At 36.1% G+C, this 5,259-nt stretch overlaps 1 non-coding gene across 1 annotated transcript; it reads right to left on the bottom strand.

Annotated features, from left to right (window-relative positions):
- Window positions 1–4,722: 4,722 nt before the first annotated feature.
- LOC146946856 (small nucleolar RNA R71) lies at window positions 4,723–4,829 on the bottom strand. Its single transcript, XR_015029401.1, has one exon. It is a non-coding gene; the product is annotated as a small nucleolar RNA R71 (small nucleolar RNA).
- Between the last annotated feature and the right edge of the window lie 430 nt (window positions 4,830–5,259).

The following is a 5,259-nucleotide window of genomic DNA, read 5'->3' as shown; positions in this document are numbered from 1 at the left end:
TGAATTTGTCCCTCGATGTCCTTTATTGCGTAACATAATATTTGAACCCATTTCGTTTTAAATTTGGTAAATAGAAAGTAATGAGATGACCTTTATCGCGAAAACTAGATTTTAGCTTATATTGTTACATGTTTGTTAAATATGAAGGTTGAACATGTCCCTCAATGTCCCTTGATGCGAAACATGATATGTGAACCTATTTGGTTTGAAATTTGGTAAAATGAAAGTATTGAAATGACCCTTGTCGCGAAAATGAAATGTTAGCCTATGTGGTTAGAAGTTTGATAAACAGTGAACTTGTCCCTCGATGTCCCTTGATGCGAAACATGATATGTGAACCTATTTGGTTTGAAATTCGGTAAAATGAAAGTATTGAAATGACCCTTGTCGCGAAAATGAAATGTTAGCCTATGTGGTTAGAAGTTTGATAAACAGTGAACTTGTCCCTCGATGTCCCTTGATGCGAAACATGATATGTGAACCTATTTGGTTTGAAATTCGATAAAATGAAAGTATTGAAATGACCCTTGTCGCAAAAATGAAATGTTAGCCTATGTGGTTAGAGTTTGATAAACAGTGAACTTATCCCTCGATGTCCCTTGATGCGAAACATGATATGTGAACCTATTTAGTTTTATATTCGGAAAAATGAAAGTATTGGAATGACTTTGTCGCGAAAATGAGATTTTAGCCGGTATGGTTAGAAGTTTGATAAAGGTTGAACTTGTCCCTCGATCTCCCTTGATACAAAACATGATATGTGAACCTATTTGGTTTTGTATTCGGAAAAATGAAAGTATTGGAATGACTTTGTCGCAAAAATCAGATTTTAGCTTATATGGTTAGAAGTTTGATAAAGGTTGAACTTGTCCCTCGATCTCCCTTGATACGAAACATGATATGTGAACCTATTTGGTTTTGTATTCAGAAAAATGAAAGTATTGGAATGACTTTGTCGCAAAAATGAGATTTTAGCCTATATGGCTAGAAGTTTGATAAAGGTTGAACTTGTCCCTCGATGTCCCTCGATGCGAAACATGATATGTGAACCTATTTGGTTTGAAATTCGGTAAAATGAAAGTATTGAAATGACCCTTGTCGCGAAAATGAAATGTTAGCCTATGTGGTTAGAAGTTTGATAAACAGTGAACTTGTCCCTCGATGTCCCATGATGCAAAAAATGATATGTGAACCTATTTGGTTTTATATTCGGTAATTATTTGAATGACCATTGTCCGAAAAATGAGATTTTAGCCAATATGGTTAAAAGTTTGATAAATATTAATGTTGAATTTGTCCCTCGATGTCCTTTATTGCGTAACATAATATTTGAACCAATTTCGTTTTAAATTTGGTAAATAGAAAGTAATGAGATGACCCTTATCGCGAAAACGAGATTTTAGCTTATATTGTTACATGTTTACTAAATATGAAGGTTGAACATGTCCCTCGATGTCCCTTGATGCGAAACATGATATGTGAACCTATTTGGTTTGAAATTTGGTAAAATGAAAGTATTGAAATGACCCTTGTCGCGAAAATGAAATGCTAGCCTATGTGGTTAGAAGTTTGATAAACAGTGAACTTGTCCCTCGATGTCCCTTGATGCGAAACATGATATGTGAACCTATTTGGTTTGAAATTCGGTAAAATGAAAGTATTGAAATGACCCTTGTCGCGAAAATGAAATGTTAGCCTATGTGGTTAGAAGTTTGATAAACAGTGAACTTGTCCCGCGATGTCCCTTGATGCATAACATGATATGTGAACCTATTTGGTTTTATATTCGGAAAAATGAAAGTATTGGAATGACTTTGTCGCAAAAATGAGATTTTAGCTTATATGGTTAGAAGTTTGATAAAGGTTGAACTTGTCCCTCGATCTACCTTGATACGAAACATGATATGTGAACCTATTTGGTTTTGTATTCGGCAAAATGAAATTATTTGAATGACCATTGTCCCAAAAATAAGATTTTAGCATATATGGTTAAAAGTTTGATAAATATTAATGTTGAATTTGTCCCTCGATGTCCTTTATTGCGTAACATAATATTTGAACCAATTTCGTTTTAAATTTGGTAAATAGAAAGTAATGAGATGACCCTTATCGCGAAAACGAAATTTTAGCTTATATTGTTACATGTTTGTTAAATATGAAGGTTGAACATGTCCCTCGATGTCCCTTGATGCAAAACATGATATGTGAGCCTATTTGGTTTCAAATTCGGTAAAATGAAAGTATTGAAATGACCCTTGTCGCGAAAATGAAATGTTAGCCTATGTGGTTAGAAGTTTGATAAACAGTGAACTTGTCCCGCGATGTCCCTTGATGCGTAACATGATATGTGAACCTATTTGGTTTTATATTCGGAAAAATGAAAGTATTGGAATGACTTTGTCGCAAAAATGAGATTTTAGCTTATATGGTTAGAAGTTTGATAAACGTTGAACTTGTCCCTCGATCTCCCTTGATACGAAACATGATATGTGAACCTATTTGGTTTTGTATTCGGCAAAATGAAATTATTTGAATGACCATTGTCCCAAAAATAAGATTTTAGCATATATGGTTAAAAGTTTGATAAATATTAATGTTGAATTTGTCCCTCGATGTCCTTTATTGCGTAACATAATATTTGAACCAATTTCGTTTTAAATTTGGTAAATAGAAAGTAATGAGATGACCTTTATCGCGAAAACGAGATTTTAGCTTATATTGTTACATGTTTGTTAAATATGAAGGTTGAACATGTCCCTCGATGTCCCTTGATGCGAAACATGATTTGTGAACCTATTTAGTTTGAAATTTGGTAAAATGAAAGTATTGAAATGACCCTTGTCGCGAAAATGAAATGTTAGCCTATGTGGTTAGAAGTTTGATAAACAGTGAACTTGTCCCTCGATGTCTGATGAGTCATAGATAGTATTATTTATTGCCTTATTTAGTTTAGTTTTATTTTAGATTTGATTTAGTTTTATTGCATTTTATTTTATATTAGAATATTTTACTTCAAATTGTCTTTTATTTTATTTTAGGAATAAATATATGGTGGAAGGTGCCTTGGAGCAAAAGAAAGAGGACTGGAGCAAAATACAGCGCAAGAATACGAAGATACGGGGCAAAAATACAATCCCCCTTACCAGAAGCTTGGCACGGCCCGTGCCAACATGTGGCACGGCCGTGCCCGTCCCCAGAACCACTTTTGCTGCTTTTTCTTCAAGGCCAAGTTACCCTGTTGCAGCTTTACCGTTTTATCCTTTTAGTTGCTTAGTTTCTAAGTCGAATGTAAAGCTATAAATAGAGTAGCTCTCCATCATAAACAATCATCCTTTACTTTGTTTATTTCAAGTATTATTTTAATAAAAGTCTTTATTTTCCTTTTACTTTCCTTGCAATTTATTTTACCGTATTTCTCTCTTCTTCCTCCATGTCTACGATGAACATGAGTGAGTAGACTTCTTAGTCTTAGGATTATTGGGGAGTCTAATGACTCAATCCTAAACAAAACATGTCTAAACCCTAATTTCTATGTAACCCTAATTTCTAATCTAGATTCACCGTCTTAACGTGGATTAACAATTATCAAACTGTGGAAGCGAAAGCGGAGGGTTTGATAATCGTTAATCCATCATCCCAAACATCAATTCATAAAGCGAGAGCGGAGTCTTGATGTTGGAACAAGTGAATCTAGACAATAGTTGCAAAACAGTGAAATAGTCTTTGCAACTATTGAGACAAAGAGTAGTTTCAATCCTCTATGCATCTTCTAGTAATCATGTCAGTGAAATAGGCTTGGTTGCTAGAAGTAAACTCTCACCGGACTTTCATCGGAAAGGTGAGGGGCTAAGGGAAACCGGTCTTTAGAAATTAGTGTGTAAACCATGAAATTAGAAGTTTAGGTTTTGTCTAGTGAAGGATTAGTTATTAAGGTGAACCAATGATCCTAAGGCCCCTTTATTATTATTGTTTTTACCTTCAGCAATCAAACCCTTTCTAATCAACTTTCTCTCCTCTAATCATTCATTAAAAGTTAATTAAATTGACCAACTCCCTAGCGGAACGATACTCTACTTACTACTATTACTTCGATAGGCCGTGCGCTTGCGGTTTGGCTCTATCAAGTTTTTGGCGCCGTTGCCGGGGAGTTAACTAATTTGATTAGCTTTTTCTTAGTGATTAGAATTCTCTCTTCTTCTTTCTCTTTTCTTTTTATTTTTACCTTTTTATTTTTCTGTTATCGTTAACTTCTTGGGTTCTCAACCTTGTATGCGAAGAACTAGAAATCAAGCGGTATTCATACCCGAGATCGAAAGGTTCTTACATAGAAGGAGGAGAGCAGCACAAAATAACACCGCCATGGCCAATCGCACTCTCAAAGAGTATGCAACGCCGTCTACGGCTGAGCCACAAGCTGTTATTGTGTACCCAACGGTTGAGGATGACAACTTTGAAATCAAGCCTGCCCTACTTAACTTGGTGCAGCAAAACCAATTCTCGGGATCCCCCACAGAGGATCCCAATCTTCACATCTCTGTTTTCCTACGAATTAGTGGAACCATGAAGGAGAACCAAGAGGCCGTAAGACTTCATCTCTTTCCCTTTTCTTTAAGGGATAGAGCTAGCGCTTGGTTCCATTCCCTCGAAGTCGGTTCCATTACTTCATGGGATCAGATGAGGCAAGCATTCCTTGCCCGTTTCTTTCCACCATCTAAAACCGCTAAACTTAGAGACCAAATCACACGGTTCAATCAAAAAGATGGGGAATCTCTCTATGAGGCGTGGGAGCGTTTCAAAGAAATGCTAAGACTTTGTCCCCACCATGGCCTAGAGAAGTGGCTTATAGTCCACACTTTTTATAATGGCTTGTCTTATACCACTAAGATGTCTGTTGATGCAGCTGCAGGTGGAGCACTTATGAACAAAAACTACACGGAGGCGTATGCCCTAATTGAAGACATGGCTCAAAATCATTACAAATGGACCGACGAGAGAGCCATCTCTAGTTCTTCATCCTCCAAAAAGGAGGCAGGTATACACGAAGTCTCTAACTATGATCACCTTGCTTCTAAAATTGATACACTAACTGAAAAACTTGAAAAATTCAATGTTAGTGCTATCAATTCTGCATCTACTCCTTCTTGTGAAATATGTGGTATAGCTGGTCATGCTGGTGTTGATTGCCAACTAGGTAGTGCTACTAACGGTATTGAGCAAATGAACTATGCTCAATACAACCAAGGGATGAGACAAAATCAA

This window comes from Medicago sativa, chromosome 2 (assembly GCF_051527215.1).
Source record: "Medicago sativa cultivar Bolivia chromosome 2, Bolivia_mono, whole genome shotgun sequence".
NCBI classification, from domain to species: domain Eukaryota; kingdom Viridiplantae; phylum Streptophyta; class Magnoliopsida; order Fabales; family Fabaceae; genus Medicago; species Medicago sativa.
The sequence above is the reverse complement of the archived record's forward strand: the minus strand, read 5'-3'. Positions and strand labels throughout refer to the sequence as shown.